Consider the following 21,356-nt stretch of genomic DNA (forward strand, 5'->3'; position numbering starts at 1 on the left):
TCCCCAAGGCACTCTGTAAAATACCCCCAAATCCATGTTCCTCCACAATTAAAACAAAAAGACCACTATATATAGAGCGAGTGAGAGACAGAGAGACAGCAATCAGTTGGGCAAAGTTTTTTTGCTATATCTACAGTGTTAAAGCAATGTGGAAGCCTACCAGTGTTTCTACCATCATAATAAAATGAATTCTAAATAGCTATATGTTTTGCTGTTCCTACAGCCCCCCCAATGGCTGCCTCCCCAGCCCCACTCCCCACTCCCTCAGGCCCCCTGATGGCTACGCCCGCATCCCAGTCTCTGGCACTTAAAAAACAAACAAACTTCTATTCACCACAGCATCAGGGGCTGTGGGGGCTCTGGCGCCTCCTGGCAGAGCCCCCCCCCAAGCAACACAGGGCAGTGGGGGCAGTGAGGCCTGGGCTGGGGCCACTGGGGCCCTGCATTGTGCAGGGCAGTGACTCAGACAGGAAGCTGGAACTACGGGTTGTTGGTTTTTTTAATTGTGGGGATGCTGGGGTGGGGAGGTAGCTATCAGGGAGGGTTTGGGGGGCTGGGCCCAACTCCCTACTTACCCACACTGGAGCCCAGGTCCAGCTCCCTGTGGCTGGCATGCTGTCTGCCCTGCATGGGTAGGCATCATGCTTCAGCACCAGGGCAAGAGCCAACCACAGAGACACTCTGACTGCTACCACAGCGTCTCTGTGGAGGACCCAGCTTCTGGTTGCTCCACTTCTTTTGCTCTGTTTCTTTTTATCCCTGGATATCCAGGGGTCTAATTTTGCCCCTGCACTGCAAATCTGTAGTGGGGGGAACCTTCTCCCGTTCCCGCACATGCCTCTTGCAGTATCTTAAAGTGGTGTAAGACACTGCAAGAGGCACCTGCAGGCACGTCTGGATGCACCCTCAGACTCTTTTCCCCCTCAGAGTACTACAGAGCTGCAATTGTGATCCAAGATCATAAAAGATGCAGAGTCTGTAATATACATCAAGCAGCAGTAGCATTTGCTTAGAGAAAACGGGAAAAGGAATTTCTGAGAAAGGTCCATCACTAGATATTTTAATTCCAAATTCCTGTCTTGCTTCCTCTCTCCCCTGCCTCCCCCCCATGCCAATTCCTCCCTCCCCCAAAAAGTGGTGGTGGTGCTTCCAATGTTACACAATTTCGTTTCTGAAATTTCAACTGTGGCTCCTTCAAGAATCGTAGAATATTGCACCTCTTGTATCAATGAAGACTAAGCTTCATCTCTTTCAGCTGAAGTAGATATTAATACGCTTGTTTCTTAAAACCTTATAGCATCCTTATCTTTAAGTTCACTATTGACTTTGGAAGCTTTTACTGCTTTATCAATTAGATATAATTGGCAATGAATTTATCAAGGCAAGCTTCCTTTCCCAGTAAGTGTTTATAGTCTCCTCACTGCAACTATGGTATATTCCTATGAAATATATTGTGAGTGATCGGGCCATACTTTGCCAATAGGTGAATATACACAAGTCACAAAGCCACAGTGACGTGTCCAAACAGAAAATAAGATTGCTCTAATGTGTTATATGTATTAGAGAACTAGTTACTAGGGGTGTGCAAAGTGGGCCGTATTCACTATGAATTCAGATTTGGCCCTGATTTGCAGGACTTTGATTCAATTTGTTGATTCAGATCACTGTCCTGATTCGATTCGACCAAATATGAATCTGAAGATTCAACGATGATTCAGAGAATCAGTGATTCAGCCATAGGCACAGCTTTAAATGTTTTTTCTACGTACCTCAAGGTACCAGGCATGTCTCATAAATGCTGAGATGGTGAGGCATGGGAGCATCATGCCGGAGCACAGGGGGCCCCCTGCATGCTCAGCTGCGGACCTGGAATTACTTGCGGTCTACTTCTGGGTCTGCCACAGAGCACGTGGGGGGACACCCCATGCTCACCTCAGCTCAGCGATTGGCTGCAGAGGGACCCTGGGTCCCCTCCAGATCCAGGAGGCACCAATGACTGAGCCAGGGGGTTGGGGGGCATCTCCCTGTATGCTCCACAGAAGTGGACTGGAAGTGGCTCTGGTCCATTTCTGAGTCCACCACTGGGTGCACTGGCGACCCCCACGTTCCCATAGGACACTCCATCCACCTCACCATCTCAGCATTCACGAGCCGCCTGGTGTGTTGAAGTATGTAGAGAAAACATTTAAAGCTGTGTCTATGTCTGAATTGTCGAATCTTTCTGAATTGAATCCGCATTGATTCAGAAAGATTAAAGGGTCTCCTGATTGAATTTGGAGGTTCAGTCACTGAACTGGGCCAAATCTCTGCTGAATCAAATCAGCAACCAAAGCTTCACACAGCCCTACTAGTTACAAAGTGGAGAAAGGCTGAGTGGAGATAAAACAATGAAATATTCCAGTTATAATCCTCCTCTTCTGATGTCTCAAGCCCCTCCTGCAATGCAGTTTTCCAAGTTCATATATATTATCCTGTACCTAAACATACTGTTATATTATCATTTTCCCTATTCAGAAGTCTTATTTTGTTACAGGTTCTGTGCTGACCCATTTGGAGTTCCCCCACTTTCCTCAGAAAACTATTAAATATCTCTGTCAGGAAAACTATTATTATTACAACTCCATATTTATTGATAACTAAGGATTTGGGCTATTTTACAAAGCTGACTCATAATGAGAAGGTAACCCACATCAAAATCATATGAACTGTTCATGGGAACAACTACTCACCAGTGTGAACAAGACATTCATAATTCATTATCAAACATCTTAATCTGTCTTTTCAATAGAGTCCTAGCAACAAATTATATTTTTGCAGTTCTGATTTCTTGTGGAAGTTTAATGTATGCCCATCTGTTTGTCAGATTTTTACAGCATGACAAATACATTTTGCACCTGCTTTACAAATGCATGCATTGAATTTACTTCTATTTTTGCCAATTAATGTGGTAAAGGTCATTTATTGACACACAGCATTTTACTTGTTGCAGAATAAATTTAAGTTACTATGGTCGTCCATGGTTTAAAAAAAACCCCTGTGTGTGTCAGGGATATATTTGCTAGCCATGTTGGTCTGAGACAAAAAAGAAACTCTAAAACTCTTGGTTCAGAGATGCTTTTTATTAGACCAACTAAGAAATGACCAAAAAAAAAAAATCTTTTTCTGCAAGCTTTCGGGCACAGGTGCCCTTCCTCAAGCTCTGGGAAAATACATCTCTGAAACATGGAAGATGCCAAATTGTAGCCAATTTTGGAATTATAAATTAATTGCTGAACAACAAAGAAAGATTTCTACACCTACCTGCCTTGTTGCCATCTGACACCTTATCGGCACATCAAAGGGCAACTTACACAAAGAAACTCTCACGGACCCAGAGGAACAGATTTCTACCTTCAGCTTCCTCTTTGCAAATAAAGTTTATTTTCTATCTATGGCAACATTTATCACCTTTAATTTTCCCTAAGCCTGAGGAAGGACATGTGTTCCCAAAAGCTTGAGGAAAAAGATTTTTTCTTTTTTTTTTTTGCTATTTCTTAGTTGGTCTAATAAAAGGTGTCATCTCTGAACCAAGAGTTCTAGGGTTTTCCATTCCTTGTGTGTGTGTCAGTTATTCTAGTGCTGCTTTCATGGTATCAGAGCTTTATACCAGTGGCACTGATTCATTTAATGACTGTAATCCCAATCAAACAGATTCCCATCAAAACTTCGTATCTCAGCTGGGGGTATCTTGGACATTTTAAAACCATTTTTTGTGTTAATTTCCATGACATTGCATGAAATATATTCAGACTTTCCCAGTTCATGTTGGCTTGTTCTGTGTTCTCCACAGAGAGATCTTTTTGGCAATGGGTATGCATAGAAAAAAAGAGATTCTGTTGAGACTTACTGAAAACTTGCTCATTGAGTGACAAGTGGTTTTAGGATATTGTCCATGAATCCTGACAGCTATCAGGATATCCTGAAACCTAGCATCTTTAAAAATAAACTTGGGAACAAAAATTCATGTAGCAGGCTTACCTTTTTGGAGCTTGGGTTGATCAAGAGTCTGCTGTTTGATTGGTGGAGCCCACCCACCAATCTAGAGGCAACAAGAAGGCAGCAATGCTATGCCCTTTTCCAAAGGGAAAATTTAATAGTCTTTCTGTAGAAATTTTAAACCAACCAACAATTCTTTTAGCATTTTAAATTAAAACACATAATCTTCATATGTAATAGAATGGGCTTTGCTTTGTTTTAACACTAACGGAACCTGAGTTCATGAATTATTTATGTACTATTTTGATTTAATGATGGCTTTTTCCATGACAAAGAAGTGGTTAGCTTCATACAGTATTTATACAACCTGGGAAAAGAAAAGACATAATGTTACTGGCCTTTTCAGATGGATATAGTAAGTTGAGTAGCCCTTCAGTACACTTGCACAGCTGTTCATTTATTTCTAGGGGTGGCTATGTTTGAGAAGAAGGCAAGTAAACAAAACAAAAAAAAAAGGCCAAGAGATAATTACATACTCTTGAAAATCCTCTTCTGGTTGTATGCCAGAATAGCCTCCTTGCTCCTTTAGCTTCTCTAACGTCTAGTTTATGTTCTGGAAATGTTCTTGCTTTCTTTACAACAAAAGAAACATAAACTAGAATTCAAGTGGATAACATAGAGTGAAAGTGGGCTATTTTTGGCCTTCTTTCCCATATGCCTAGGCACAGCAATACTAGGAAAATCAACTTTATGCAGGGTGGCTATAGAAGTCCTCTGAGCTTGTTAACCTGCAATTAAATTCACTAATTTGGGATTAGCTTTGCATAGAAGCTCTAATGGGCTTTATAAATATGAGTTCAGGCAGAGAGTCACTCCTGCTTTATTTTTAGAATTTGGGGGGTTACAAACATTTGCTATTGGGGTGTGCAGCAGGACACTAGGGTGCCTGCTACTGGATAACAGTAATGTGGGCTCAGCTGCCACTCACCAGGGCAGCACAGGTGGGGGTTGCCAAGGCAACCAGTCTGGTCAGCTGACCAGAAAGGGGCAGGGCCTGGCCTACATAAACAGAGAAGGCTGAAGCCTGAGGCCAGTTCCCCTTCTGGCAGCCAGGGAAGAGGAAGCTCTGTTGGAGCAGGCAGAGCAGAACATGGCAAAGAGGTCTGATGGCTGGAGAGTGTCCGCTTGACAATACTGGCAAGAGGAAACCCTGAGAAGGATACGCGAGGGATGGCCAGGTTGGCTTGGAGTTTAGGTTGTGACCCAGGAGTGGGAGTTTTCTGTTTTGGTTGTGATACTACACTGGAGGACTGGGTGAGGCTGTAGGGGTGGAGAAGGCCTCAGGGGAGCTTCCCAGTAGCGTGGGGGCTCCTAGCATCAGAGAGGATGCTGCGTTTTGGGGTGTCCTGACCCTGGCCCAGTGTGGGCAATTATTGGGAGGAGCCCAGGGTGGGCGCAAGCAAGAAGGCCCAGTGGGGTGCAAGACCCAGAGAAGGGGGTCTGAGGCCAGGTAAGGCTGAGGCTGTCTGAGCCCCAGTTGGGAGAAGCCCAGTGGGCGTAAGACCTGGGAAATGGGTCTGGGGCCAGGTAAGACCGACTGCCTGAGCCCCAATTTACGAGAAGCGTGGAGTGAGGTCCCAGTGAGGGCAGGGAGCATGGAGCAAGGCCCCAGTAAGGCGTAAGACCCAGGAAGGGGGTCTGGGGGCCGGGTGAGGCTGAGGCTGCCCGGGCTTCCCAATTCTGGGAAGCCCAAGTCAGGCATAGGATCCGAAAAGGGGGCCAGGCATGGCTACGGCCACCTGAGCCCTGACTGCGGGAATCACACGGAGATAGGCCCCAGTGAGGGCGGGCATGAGTGCAGGAGAGTGCGGGGAGCACGGAGAGACAGGCCCCAGTGGGGCACTGTCTGGGTGGGTGAAGCCCCTGGAGGGGGTGAGCCTATGGCAAAGCGCCTGGAGGGGGCGTGTACATCGAGAGAAGCCCAGAATGAGGGCGAGAGTATACTGAGAAGCCCCAGGAGAGGATGAGCATACGCTGAGAAGCCACGGGAGGGGTCGAGCACACCAAGAAACCCTGGGAGGGGGTGAGCATATTGAGCAGGCCCCCAGGGTGGGCAATGCGAGCGCGGGGGACAGGCCATGCGGGCGACGGCTGGAGTTACAGGTAGCCCTAAGGCTAGAGTGCACCGGGGCAACTGGACAGATCGTTGACTAAGTTAAATCAAGGCACTGTGTCAAAGCAGATAGAAAAGGCAGCCTCCCTTAAACATTTAACAATCAAAGATGTGGCGGGCGAGATTGGTGAGGGTGCATTGACACCGGTTTGACAGGGTAGCCAGGGGGCACTAGGGGAGGTCATGGCACCCCTAGAGGTCGTTCTGCCACAGGGTGTCACAAGAACAAGAGTTTAGTAATTGCCCAAATACACCAGTAAAATGATTCCACATGTTATATTAGTACTTTAGCTTTTTTAATGTGTGTTTACACTTTGCATTACATTTTACCTTCTCAAAGCACATGCCAAGTTACCTGTCAATCCTCATGCTTTTCCCATTATGTATGTAGCTAATTAATGTAGATGATAGCTAATCCACCTTGGATTCTGGGCCCTATGATAACAGTTAACCCTGAATGTAGTTGAGGAAACCAATAATGTCAACATTTCTCCACGAGTCAAGGGAGTCTCTTTAACTGTTACGTGGTTTATTTATCCAGTTTAAGGTAAATGCTTTTAAAGAGAATTTTGTTTTTCTAAGATATTTTGGGATTTTTTTTTTTTATTTTTGTTTTACATGAAATCATTTCCTTCTGTTTGACATTACAATCACTCTCCCCAGCATCTACTGAGAATCTCCTAACCAGAAGCAGGATTATTATTCTAGATGATAAATAAGCAGTCAGTTGTCCCTAATAAGAATGAAGGAATACAAATATGATACTTGACCATCAATTAGTAAGGATAGCGGATCACTGGGTGAAATTCTCAGGCTTGGGTTATGCAGAAAGTTGAGCTAGGAAACCAGAATGGTCCTTTAACCCTCAAAGAAAATTCTGACAATGGAAAACAGCTTGTAGTAGACTAATTTCTAGAAAGGAGTTAAAATCTGTAGACATTTTAAAGCTTTCACATTTTACTTTTAAAAGTTATATTAGGTTCCTCAATGTCTCCGCTTATGTCTTATAAATGTGTGTAGGAATCATAACCGCTAGAACTGTAAAGATCCTTGTAAGTATAATACAAGAATTTTAATGCCAAGATAATTATTGCTTTATAAAGGCCATGATGGACAAGGATCATTACTGATGTAAATCAGAGTAGCTTCATTGAAACTTGCCGAGAAACTACATGCAGAGGATCTGATCTACTCCTGCTGAAAATCTTGCCCTCATACCATTCAGGGATCATTCAGGCCTACAGGTGCAAAGGCATTCAGATACTTAATTCCTATTGGTTTAGGGGGATGAATGCCTTTCTGGATCTGGACCTCAGTGTTTAATGTGCTTTCTGGGAAAATGGGTTATTCCGTGTCAAGCTCTACTCCACAGCATTTGGCCCAAATTCTTTCTTTAGGAAGTTCAGCTCTTCAAGGTCAAAGAATTGATCACTGAATAAATAAACCACTCTTACCCTGACTGAATAGCCCTTATTCCACAGTTGTCTCATTGAGCTCAGTGACACATGAAATGATTTTTTCTGGCCAAAAACAACATGCCTATTAGTTAGAATTATTCACTGGAATTTTTTACCATGATTCTGCATTTTAATAAAGGAAGAATACACTTTTGCACTAGTTTCCTTTCTATGTTTTAAAGAAGTATCATAACTAGTCAAAATGGATGGAATAGGTCATTTAAAAATTACGATTTTATCAGAATCAAAATGTTGATTTAAATTCAATTTTTGATTAAGAAAAAGCAATATATACATTGTTTTTAACAATGCCAAGGATTTCAGTTAAATTTTAATACATCAAATAGTAACTCAATATTATACTGTGTATTTAGTTTACTGAATAATAGTTCACCATTATAAAATCCCTAGAATTCCAAGTTTATTAAATGATAACATCAAAATGGTATTTTTAAAACAAAAGTGTTCAGTGACTCTAAATCAATAACACCTTTCCAAATTTCTTTCTTGGTAATTTTTTTAATTTCAGCTTTTTGTTGCAATTAAGGACAAGACATTTAAACTGTTTATTCCAGAAGAAATGGAAATTCTGGTTCCTAAACAACTCAAATTCATCATTAATAAAATTTGATTAATCAAACAAAAGTAATTGGAAAAGTGACCGCTGGAGTCTTGGAGAAGGGAATACTTTTCCAAACAGCCATAATTACCAATTGGAGAAGGTTTGAGTATTTTAGGAGAATATATAGTAGTTGAGACTCTTTTCCAGTGTGTATAAACGTGTACTTTTAGCATCTAAAAGGGTGGCTTTCTGATTATTTTTTTTTCCTCTAGAAATTAGGCTAATTATTCTCATATTGTGTAGGCTTTGTACTAACAAATATTAGGGTGTTTTCTAATGTAATTCACAGAAAGAAAACCAAGTGGTGTCACATTCTTGCCTTCCTGGAACAATGAGACATTACACTTCAATGTAACGAACTAAATGTATTCACCTACAGAGAGGAGAGCACTTAGTAAATGTGCTGTCCAGTTCATATTGAGATTTCCTTCATCTTTCAAAATGAGATGGTTTGGGAGGAAAAAAGTATTTTTTTGAGTATAAGAACCTATTAATAGTGTGTAGGAAGATGATTGAATTAGCACAAGACACCCTCACAGCTTCTCACGTTTGGGGGGAAAAAAAAAAAAAAAAAACTTTTTCTGCAGAATTTGCTTGAGTTCTCTCAGAAACGTGAGAGGTTTTTAGATGCATATGATGACATGATTGGTCTAAATCAATAATAAGCAGGATATTAACGCTTTCCTTTGGAACTGAGGACTTGTTAGGACTAAACATTCATCCTGTCTCATAAGAACTGGGGAATGCACAAAAGAGGGTGGGAAGTTTAAAGGCAGTTTTTGTACCTCTTGGCTATAGAATATATTCAAATCCAGGCCTCAAATACAGATACTGATACTGATGTAGACTGGCCACTAATAGGAACAAGATACTTCAATAAATAGAAACAGAACACTAGTCTCATCAAGAACAACAGCTTATATTACGATGTTATGCTGTTTGAGGGGGATGTATTTCTGTTCACTGTGAACTTCTACTTGCCAAGGATTATACACTTGGGGCCTGATTCTGCACAATTACATTAATGTCAATGAGTAACTCCAGAGTACAAGAGTCCTACTTGCAATGTAAAGCAGTGGTGCCAAACTCACCCCAGGCCAGAACTGGACCACAGAAGTTCCTCATAGGCCAGACCCCTGGAGCCAGCAGCAGCTGTGATGGGTTTAGGTCCAGGACATGGACCAGCGCACAGGTCCATGGGCCAGCTCACAGATCCAACCTAGGTTTGTATCAGACTGCATTGCAGGTCCAGGGGCAGGCAGCAGCATGGTCAGAGATCAGACATCAGCTATACCATCAGGAAGCAGTGTGGGTCAAGGTTTGAGCAACAGTGAAGATCCCCGAATTATGTGCAAAGCCACACACCATTGGCCTTGTGTCCCCAACTTTGGGTAACCTGCTGAACTAACAAGCAGGCCAGCTGGAATGGTTTCACCAGCTATATGACACAGCTTATGTAACAGATATTAGATCATGAACCATTGTTTTTTAAGTATTTTTTCCTTGGTTTGTTGAAACATAGACAATGAGATGTCCACGTGAGTGGACAATAAATGCAAATGAACAATTCCACAGGTGGCCTGGAAAATATATGCCAATAGAAGAAACTGCACACATGCTGCTCAGTAACCCAACACAACTTTTTAACAATGTTCCTGCTTCTGGTTCTGTTCAGCACCTGTAATACCTGCCATCACCCATTAATACTAATACAGTTATTTTTAATGATTTGTAGACAGCTTCTCACAACTCTCACAGTACACTTCAGGGATAACAAGCTATATGCAAGCGGGTATTATTACCATTCACCCATGTGTAACCCTGGCTGCAGGGCTACCAGCTAAGCCACAACCCCACTCCAGATCCCTGGAGGTCCCCACAGCCTGGAACGGCCCGCCCTCCTAGAGTGAGGGAGGTTGCCCTTACAGAAAGGCACCTAGTGTCCCTGGACCTTCGATTAGACACCACATATTTTACAACTATATACACTTTATTTACAAAGGGTTAAAGAATAGGAAACTAATTAATACACAACTGATCAACTGTTGGAAACTAATTTACTTCCTCAGTCAATAACATTGATGATCTAAATTATATGTGTACACAGGTAGCCTGGACTGGATGCCCAGGAAGGCAGAGCTGCTTCCACCCCACTTCCATGGGAAGTGTGGGTGGATCCTTGCTCACAAGAAGGGTCTCATGAAGAGTGCCCCAGGGGTTGCTGTGCTGCAGTCAGGTGCTCCCTCACTGAAATTCCTGTAAGAGAGTTTATCCTGCCCACGCCCTCATCCCCAAACACACAGGGAACAGGTCTGGGCTGAAACTCTGGCAATCTCCCCTCCCAATATTTACACAACCCTGCTTGCCAGGCAAAGTTTGCCCCCTCCCTTGGGTCTTAACTCTTTCTTATGGGGCCCTGCCCTGTGTAAGGAGGGCTAATATCCCCTAGCTCTGCCTCCCACCCAGAGCTGATGGGGAGCTGGATCTCTCTCCAGTCCCCCCTCCCCTCTAATGCACCCCACACCACACAGGGGCTTGGGGAAGAGTCCTCCTTACTCAGGGATCTCCAGAGGGGCCAGGTGCTCCTCCAAGCAGCTCAGGTAGGCTCCCAATGGAAAACGAGCAAGAGGGGTGCTGCGGCTGGGCTTCCTAACTCTCTGGCCTGCAGCACAGCCCATGCTTCCTCAGGCTCCGACAGCTCCAGGGATGGGATGTGGTGCCTAAACTCTCCCTCAGACTCTGGGCTTTTCCAATGTCTCTACCTTTCCCCAGGATGGCTGCCTCCAGAGCGGACTTCATCCGCCCTTCTCCCATGATCTCCTGGGAACTACTTTCCCCTTTCCAAGACAGCTGCCTCCAGAGAGGGCTTAATTTGCCCGTGCCACATGGTCTCTGAGGAGCAACACTGTCCCATGCTGCTGCTTGGCTGAGTTCACCCTGGGACCTTGTTCTCTTAGGTAAGGTAATTACATTGTTTGTTACATATGCAACAGTCTCTGGAGTGACAGCTGTCAGAATCAACAGTCAGAATAAACACTGGGCATGCCTACAGGTGCCTATTAATGTGCAGCAATAAACTCCAGTGCATATTACGCCAGCATTTATTGTTGCCGGGTGCATGTCTGCATGTGAGCTCCAGATTGCAGCACATTGAGCTGGGTCAGAACAGCTGGCCAAAGGAGGTCCCTGGGGGTCAGCCCACTAGTCTGGGACTGCTCCCCCAGGCTCATAATGCTGCGGAGGTGCTGGCTGGAGCATGAGGGTGCTGCAGTGCGGGGCTAGCCAGCATCCTCATGCCTCAGCCAGCCCCTCCAGCATCTACACATGGAGTAAATTGGTTTACTCCAGCTTAATAGGTGTGCATGTGTAGATACCTGCTCACTAAACATCTCGGCAATTAGTCACCTATGCAGTAAACATCTCATGTAGATAGTTACGGTGACAATATTTGGAACTTAGGGACCACTGGATTTACAGCTGAGTAAAGGTATAACCTGTGGCCTAGCAAAAGCTGCTAACCACAAGGCAGAATGATATCTAAGCCAGCCATTTGCTTATGCTAAGTAACCACCTTAACTGTGTCAACCATTTTCTGAGGAAAAAGCAGCAAGTGAATCTGTGCAAGTCTGTGTGCTGTGAATGAGATAGTTTTAGGAATGTGGAAGCTGGTACAATCCGGGACAGAAAAACAGATTGGAATGTGGAAAACAACACGTAATTGGTAACAGAAACCAAAATAAACATATGCAAAATGGTGATTGGTGAAGAAACCTCCAGAAGCTTCCAGGTTTTGGTCAAGGTCCACCCATTGACCAAAGAAGAGAAGTCAAGGTCATGCGCTCTTAGCAGAAAGACATGTAAACGAATGAAATGCATAGGCAATTCCATGCTAATGAGGCAAACAGTAAACAGAGGTGGAGCTTAAGATGGGAAGAGAAATGGGTGAAACAGAACAGTGACATTTCATGAAGCCCTAGCTTCAGACAGCCCTAGTATATACAACAACTTAGTAGATAAAACTCACAAGCTCTCAGGATGCTAAATGAGATTAAATCACCTAAACCCCTATCCTATCACATCCAGACAGATAGGCCTCTGTATTTCTGCCAATGCCCATAAACTTTAGGTGGACTCACTGTAAATGTACAAAATCATATAAATTCCTCCCATAGAATCAGCACCCTAAAGAATAAATCTTCAAAATCAAGTGTACTTCTCTAAAACATAAAGGATCAGCCAAATGTTTAAAATGATAGTACTTCAAGCTGTTACCAGAAAACCTACCCTGAGACTGGTCAAAATGCCTCTGTCAAGATTAATTTCAAAGGCAAACTGGGATATTGACAAAAAATATTTTTTTTTATCTAATTTGCCATCCAGCTGCCACCTACTAGTCCATCTGGATTTCAAGTGACATGTAGATGATTGTGCTTTGCCTTAGAAAACTCTCTCCAGAGTGGTATGAAGGGCGAAAACAGAAAGAGCTGTCTTCAGTCCAATGAAAAATATTTTGTGGAGCTGTAAATCAGTCAGTTCATAGGTGTGACTACAAAAAAAGTGAAAGATATCCAAGGGGCGGGGGGGGGAGAATACTTAAATAAGAGGCCACAAGAGGCCACAAAAAGAAAGCATGAACAAAAGGCAACATAATGCAGCATAACAAATAAAATTTTTCTAATGGATTTTTTTCCCCAGGACATCTATTGAGTTGCAAAAATATGGAACTGTGATGTTAAATGATTGTTAGTGAGATGCCATCCCCCTCAAACAGCATGCAAATGAAAAGTAAATTCCAAACAGCATACACAAAATGGTCATGGAGTTATGCCCACTGGGAAAAAGGTGCTTCAATTAGATGTTACATTTATAATGTAATTAAATGCCTAATTGATTAAAGAAAATGCAAATCACGTCTATTCCTAAATGGCAATAGTGACATTTAAAGCAGCTATGCAACAGTTCTGTTTTAATAATTAAATTATATGTTCCCCTGATAACAGCAGTTTCAAAATGGCATGCTGATCTCTGCTCTCCTGAGGACTGCAATGAATATGAAAGCTGAGGAACAGAGAGTATAACGATTGTGTAAAAAATGGGGATTAACATCACTGAAATGCATTACTGAGTGTTGGATATTGTTGTGTACCTTTTCATATTTACAGCACTGACTGAGTGCTTTGCTATTTTTCTGCACAAATTCATAACACTCAATTGCAGTAGAGAGCAGGTACCTATAATCATCTTTTCTTTATTATAGAAGGGATACCCTCTAGTCCTATTCTGGTCCCATTAAAGTCAATTAAAGCTTTGTTTTAAATTTAATAAGAACAAGGTCCCCTTTCAGATGCGGTTGTTCATAGTGCCAGATAGTCACTGTGGTGTGGAGGTGGGCATGTTGTTTATAACTACCATTTCTGCTGCAAGTCAAATTCACACTTCTTGTTACAATGATCAGTGCCATAATATAATGATAACTAGGGCTGTGCAAAACAGCACTATTTCATTTCAATTTCTGGTTTCACCATTTCAAAGGGACAGTGTTTTGTTTCATTTCATTTCGAAGCACCGTTCCATTTCATTTCGAAAACGTTTCGTTGTTTTGACGCATTTTGACATTTTGCCCATAGACTATAATGGGGAATCATGAAAATGCCTATAACTTTGCCATTGCTTGCCTGATTTGGATCAAAATAACAGATATGGTAGCCCCTTCTGAGGGCATGGAGCCTGCCAAGTTTCAAGGAGCTAAGTACAGGGATTTCTGTGAAACAGCACCTCAAACTGCTAAAAGCAAAACTCATGTCACTTGCTGGTAGCGGCAGCCTCCTGTCATCCCACATGCAGATCTAGGGGCCCGCACCCCCGGAAGGGTTGTGGGGCTGTGCTGGACTCCTCCTGCCAGTGCGGGCCTCAGGATCTGCACGTTGGATGACAGGAGGCTGCTGCTGCTGGGCACAGCCCGAACCCAGTGCCAGGATGACTGCTGCTGCCACTGGCTCCAGGCAGCAGCAGCAGCTTCCTCTCATCAGACGTGCAGATCCGGGGGCTCACACCCCCAGGAGGAGTCTGGGAGCACTGGGAGGGCAGGTTAAGCTCCATGGGGCTGGCAGAGCCACTCAGAGTCCAGCTCTCTCCCACCACCCATCACTGGGCTGCACTCGAAGCAGCTCCACCAACTGCATGGAGCTGAGCCCGGTGGCGGGAGGTGATGGAGAGTCAGGGCTGCACTCCGAATGGCTCCTCCAGCCACATGGAGCTGAGCCTGGTGGCGGGAGGCAGGGGAGAGCCAGCGCTGCGCTCTGAGCGGCTCTGCCAGCCCCACGGAGCTCAGCCCAGCGGTGGGAAACCCAGTGGTGGAGCTGCTGAGAGTGCAGCCCTGGCAAGCACAGCCCGGCAGCAAAAGGCTCCTCAGCCCCACAGAGCTGAGCCTAGTGGCAGGGGGCAGGGGAGAGCCAGTGGCCAGGGCTGCACTCAGAGCAACTCCACCACCGGCTCTCCCACTGCTGGGCTGAGTTCTGTGGGGCTGGCCGAGCCTCTCGGAGTGCAGCCCCGGGTCTCCCTTGCCTCCCACCACTGAGCTGCTTCGAAACTCGAAACATGTAGAAAATTTTGAAACATTTTGAGTGCCCTCACTTCATTTGGAAGCTGTTCCAAAGCCTTTTCTTTCATTTTGATTTCATTGTTTTGAGCTCAAAACATGTCAAAACAGCTTCAAAATGAAATACCCATTGAAATTTTACACACCCTAATGATAACCCAAGGTGACATAATAACCCTTTAATTTGGCCAACTTATACTATGGTCCAGTAGGTAATTGTGTGTACTCATTTCAAAACACATGACATATGCCCCACAATTTGTGGGGCTGCTACTGTGTTATAGTAATATATACATATATGTGTGTATATTATATACATATCTATATATTAGAGAGAGAGACATTAACTAAAATACAGAAATCAAAGCAAAGGTACCTACAACTATCCAGTGTGCTGAATATATATACTGAATATTTATCCATAATGGAATGGCAGTGAGCATACAGTTCAATAATATGAGAGCAAACATTAAACTGTATTAGATATTAAATTAATTTACTGTCTTAAGTTTAACCAACTCCTTTTTAATAAATCTGTACCCCAGAACCTCTTGTCTTTTGCTGCAATATTTACAAATGATACAGTGTCAACAATTAAATACTGCCATGAGCATAACAGGTGAATATATACAAAAAACTAGAACTCTTGTATGTCTTTTTGTCTCAGACCAACATGGCTACCAAGTACACCCGTGAAACAGGGAGTATCACACTTGATGTACCTCCATATATATTCTTGAATTAAAACTCCACAATGGACAAGAATGTTAACTGAATATTTATTTTTATATGAACAGCAATGAAATAGTCCTCACTGTTAATATTCATTGTGTGCTCATCAGATTTCAGAATTGAATCCTATGCGAGTAAAATGGGGCAGTTCTCACTTCTCAGAATTATGGTATCCTTTTCTTTTTATCTTTGCACTTAAGGGCAAATTCCATTTCATCATTTCCTGTCTAAAAGGTACTTACAAAGCTGTGTCACTGCAATTCTATGATGCTTGTGCACAGTTTAGATTTCACATAGATATACTTGCTTTGCACTTCCGGGCATGCTTATAAGGCTGCACTGGCTGCAAAAGAGGCATGTACTCCAAATAAGTCCTGAAATTTTAGTCACAGAAAAATGCAACTAGTCTGGAGGGAATAGTGGGAGATGGAGAAGTACAGTGGCAGCTCCCACATTTTGGCCCAATAGCCAAGTTTTGGGGACAACAGTTCTGAACCTTTTCAGAATCAGGGTACCCTATACAACTTTTTGGAGTGTGGTGGCATTCCCAGTTATGCTCAGCTTACCTTAGTGGTTCTCAGCTAGGTGCTGTTGCCTCCAGCTAATAGTGCCCTACACGTCTCATGCACATCCAGACTAGCAAACTAGGAAGGGCTGTGCCACTCATATGTGCTCCTCCTGCATTAGGGCTCTTTGATAACTCTGAAGCAGGCAGGAGAGTTGGCTTGAGCTGCAGTTCTTCCTGGCCTGACACTGCATGGTTTCTCTGGGAAATAGAAGCACGTGGGACAGATGGAGAAGTCCCACATGTCTGTTTCTAGGAACAGTGTTAGGGACTGGGGGAGGAGGGGCACAGTTGGACCAAGAAGACCTACAGCACAAGAGAAGGTTATCAGAGATCCCTAATGCAGGGGAATGCACATGTGCTGCAACCCTGAATGTGGGGAAATTTTATCTGGCTGCCACTTCTGTGGCTGTGCTGGTTGTGGCACCTTGGCACCTTCATTAAGAGCCCTTGATTTAGGGCATTGCACGAATATTTTCCTGCTCTTCTCTAGAAGTTGACCAGCTGGGTGGCCAGGAGGGAAAAATATGAGAAGCCATAAAGAGGAAGACAAGTCAAAGGGGCAGTGGCTCAATGACACAGATGTCCTAGATGGGAGGAGCCATGGGTTCTGGATCTGGGTACAGCTCCTGCCCCTAGTGGGGAAGAAACTCACCCACTGCTGTTTATCCAGTGAATATTAAATGGAAAGTGCAGTAGGCCAGATTCAGAGGGAGGGAACGAGAGTGTGTGGGTTGGTAGCGAAAGCTCTTCACTGGAAAGTAGACACAAGTTCAAATTTCCAGCAGTGTTCACACAGGGTGACTGCTTCCACTAGAGGTGGAAACAGAATCCAAACAGTGTGTCAGTGCTAAAAATTACAGTTCCACAGCTGCGTAAGTGCCACTTCGGCTCGTACAGCAAAAATATGATTTAACTCTTGGAGACTAATCCTTCCAATTGAGACGTGTGAACCAGTGATTTGCACCTATATGGAACCCACTGAAATTAGGGGGACTCTACATAAGCACAGGGATACATCTGTGCAGAACTGATTGCAGGATTTAAGCTTTACGTCTATGATAACCTACAACAATCTTTCTCCAGCTGTTTTACTTGGGCTTTCCTATAGCACACTTCACTGCAATGATGAAGCTAAATTCTGCAGCCTGAGAAGAAAATACAAGATCTTTCCTTATAAGACAGTTTTATATTGAAAGCACTGAAAATGTTTACTCTCATCTACCTTCACTTGATAATTAATATATGGTTTAAAAAGTGCATAAAAAAAAACCCTCAACAAAAAGCTGATCAAAGGTTATTTTCCTTTCTCTGAATTAAACAACCATTTCTTAACATCACTATTGTAAGTCTCCTTCCCTCAGGTTATAATTCAAGTGTTTTATTTAAATGCGATAACAAACAATTTACTGCTGCCTTTTTTCAGGTGTTCAGCGTACTATGTGTTTTGCATCAGTTGAAGTGCTGAGTGTGTTTTCAGTTTCTCATACCTATGGAAACCTGATTTAGCAAAGAAATTGCTTTTTTCACTAGAAACAGCTACACAGACAAATACTTATTCTTCATTTATATACACTAACAAATATGCATTGCTTACATTTATACATTCAAACCTACTTATGTAAGGGAAAAATAATTTGCTTACATAGGCTCCTGGCAGACATTATTTCCATCAAGTGACAGATAATATCGCTAGATGGAAACTGTCACTCCATGTGACCTGCTTCACATTCATAAGGCAAACTATCCAGAAAGGGGGGAAAGTGCCCTGGGAATTTGTTCTGCCAGGACGTGCCAGCAAAGGAACTGAACAGCTGCTGACAGGTGGTCAAGCCCCCACCACTTACTTCACTTGTGCTGCTGATAAAAACTCTAGTGAAAAGAGCTTGCACAGAGCAGGTGAGACCTGTGCAAAAGGAGGAGGGAAAGGCCATAGTGGTGGGACTTGAACTCCATTGGGACACCCTATGAGCTGGTATTTTGTATGAAACTTCCTCTCCCCGAGACATTCGTGTGTGCAAGCAAAGTAGGTCATGTACCTGGCCAAGGCTGGTACACACTGGCCCACACAGGAAAGAGGTGCTAAATGGGTCTTTAAAAAAACAGATTTGAAGGCTACTTGAGGAAAGGGAGGAGGGGCTATTAGTCATGATATATCCTGATGAGGCACTCTGGGGTCGCAGATTTCACATACACATAGAGTACTTACAGATGTTCAGAGCGCTGCTCTAACTCACGGGGCTCTACAAAAAGTGCCATGGGTTAGATACTCCCCCCTCACACTCTTACCCAACAGACATTTGCCTGTTGGGTCAGGAGAGGCTGAAGCCAGCCTGCACCAGCCTTGGCCAGCAGGTGCTGGCACTCCAGCACCCTCCTAGAAGGGGAGGGAGCTACCAGCACAAAGCTACCAGCTGCTTTTGACTGGCCAGAGCTGTGGAGATGGGCAGGGTAGAATGGAGCTCCCTTGCCTCGTGGTCCTGGCAGGGGTAGTGGGGGGGCAGGGGACTGTTCCACTCTGCCCTTCTCCTTGGCTCTGGCCATTCAAAAGCAGGCAGCAGTTCTGTGTTGGCTGCTCCCTCCCCCACTGACAGCCCCAGGGATGGGGCTGCACTGGTGCTGCTGCTGCGGGCACCAGCCCAGCCCAGCCCCCACATGACAAATTAACCTCAGAGGGAACACAAGTTCTTTAAGGTGCTCTGCTTTAGAGCACCTCAATCTAATGCTTCATTTGACCAGGGTTAGTTTTTCACATGATTGGCCATTTTAAAAGGACTCTGCAGTCATGTGCATGTGTTGTTACAGCTGTAGAGCACTTTCAGGGGCCTGATCACCTGCAAAATCTTACTTGTATAAGCACCCATAGAGTTCCCTTGCAGGAAGCGCGGGTGCGGAAGGTGGGGGGAAAGAGCAGTCCACCCTGGGATGCTGGAACAGCTGGCCAAACACTACCACCTATGTGTAATATGCCACGTTCAAATTAAACTACAATACAAATAAACCACAAAGATATTCTACATTTAAAAAGTAACATCTTTGTGTCTTGATTTCCGTTTTTGTGGCATGTTTTGTGGATGATACATTGCTTGAATGTGTGGCATGTTACAATTTGCTACTCCATTAAGCACACTTTAATTTTAACATCTACCCGAGGTGGGGGCATAGTTTGGGGCATATATCCAGTATAAAATTATTTGGATATATACCATTTTCTCAACCATTATTACCAAAATGCTATTCAAAGCCAGGACGCACCAAAGAGCCCATCTGGCTCTGGTTAAGGCACACCAGTTTCTACAAATAACAACACATAAGGGAACAATATTGCTTACTTTTCTTCCAGCCACCTTTGACTCCTCAGCCTGAATGATCAGCTGCCTGTCTACAGTTAGATTAAGAGGAGGTAACCTTTAGTACAAGTTTAGGACAAGGATCAAACTCATATAGCTGGAGCTGTAGAAAGACAGCTTAGCTGCTGTATCAATTTATGACAGTCGCATACTAAAATACTAGCTTCAGTAACAATACTTTTAGTCTCCTCTCCAATCTTCTGCTCAATCTAGTGACAAACCATGCCTGCTTAAGAAAGTACTAAATGTTATCTCTTCTAAAATATTTGTGGAGATCGATCTCGGTATGTTTGTGTAGCAGGTAGCCCAAATGCATCTTAACCCCGATTACAGTCAGTTATATAACTTTCTGGGCACACCCACACAAGACACTGTCACCCTGGAGATGAGCTACAGCAACATAGCTCATCGTTATGACAACACAGCATTGGCAGGCACAAACTGTGACACCACTGGTACTGCCCGGTAGCCACGAGCTACTGCACACTAGCTCATTGCTACTGCACTGTAGGTTCAGAAATGATCTGTGCAGCACTGGGACTACACAGGAAAAACTGTGCAGTCAAGCACACATGGAAACATGCCCTCTGAAACCAAAAGGGTTCCCTCAGTCTTCCTACTCCTACATCCTATTTTCCTAAGGGAGAAAGGAAACATCTTGCTAGAAGACAGAATTGAGAAGAGTTCTTCCAGGAGCTGAAAGAAATGAGGCAAAAAAGCAAGACCTGATTTTTAAAGAGCATATGCGCAGCCTCCGACAAAAGGTATTGCTAAGAGAAAACAGCTCTATGCTCTTTGAAAGGCCGGTACCAGTGAATTTTCCTCAGTGGCTCTGGGGGCATTTTTGCAAAGACCTTTTCCTTTGTTTTGACTTTCAGAAATAGAAACAGCATTGGCTCTTTCCCAAAATGTAGATTTACTCTGACCCCTCTATTCACTTTTTTACCTGAAAGTATCTCTGATTTGAACCTGGCCTTTGACACTGGACCTTACCAAAGTGCCTCTTTGCTAACTCTGGATGATACATACACAAAATAAGAATCCAACAGTAACACTGAAGCCACTTTTGCCAGTCATCTGCCCGGACTTCCCTTCTAATCTTCTGGCACTACCAGAAGCAAAGAATGTTACACATTATCATGCCAATATGTATTATATGTCATATTGCTGTGTACCAGAAAAATCCATGCATCAAGTAATAGATCTGGCACAATATAGCCAATCTTCCTTGATTGTGTTTAATTAAGCAACTTCCTTCCTGTTCCTGGATCAACATTTCCCTTGGGCAAGACATCATGCGAGCCCAAGAAACGGAATTGGCCAACGGAAAAATGTTGGAGATTGTGTATCTTTCTACTGCTATATAATTTTTAAATTGTAAGTAGGCCTTTAGAAATTGGCTGGTCTACCATTGTGGCTTGCATAAGGAAGGTATTAGGTTCATATTTGAAACTCCTTTATTTTTTCTTTTGCCTTGTCAATCACTTGTTCTGAAAGTCAAGTCTTGTAAATCACAGCTTTCCTGGAAATGACTTTCAGACCTGCGAATGCTGACTCACTGGCAGCTAAATACATTTCCAGAAGTACTATTGTAATTTTCAGTGCCAGGAGTTCCAGAAATAACATTTAGGGCTCTGGATTGTTGACAGGTAAAAACTGTGTGCCAGGGTAAGATAAAGTAGAAGACATTTCATTACCTGCCTAAGCTGCATTTATCATCTCAAAGAATTCAGGGTGGTAACATGCTCTGGTGTATATCCTAATTTTAAGGCCTACCTATATTTCCTAAGAGGTATCCTTTATTGTCAGCTCAGACTACCAAAGAAATGAACACACAGGGTCATAGTCACTTAGAAGTGTAAATTATATTCCCCTGTACTAGCT

At 43.6% G+C, this 21,356-nt stretch overlaps 1 long non-coding RNA gene across 1 annotated transcript; it reads right to left on the minus strand.

Annotated features, from left to right (window-relative positions):
• Nucleotides 1-204: 204 nt before the first annotated feature.
• Nucleotides 205-13,991, minus strand: LOC109321930. Its single transcript, XR_002104229.1, has 3 exons — nt 13,842-13,991; nt 4,075-4,078; nt 205-217 (listed from the first exon to the last, which is right to left on the minus strand). It is a non-coding gene; the product is annotated as an uncharacterized LOC109321930 (long non-coding RNA).
• Nucleotides 13,992-21,356: the final 7,365 nt, after the last annotated feature.

This window comes from Crocodylus porosus, unplaced genomic scaffold (genome assembly GCF_001723895.1).
Source record: "Crocodylus porosus isolate Cpor-Errol unplaced genomic scaffold, CroPor_comp1, whole genome shotgun sequence".
NCBI lineage: Eukaryota > Metazoa > Chordata > Crocodylia > Crocodylidae > Crocodylus > Crocodylus porosus.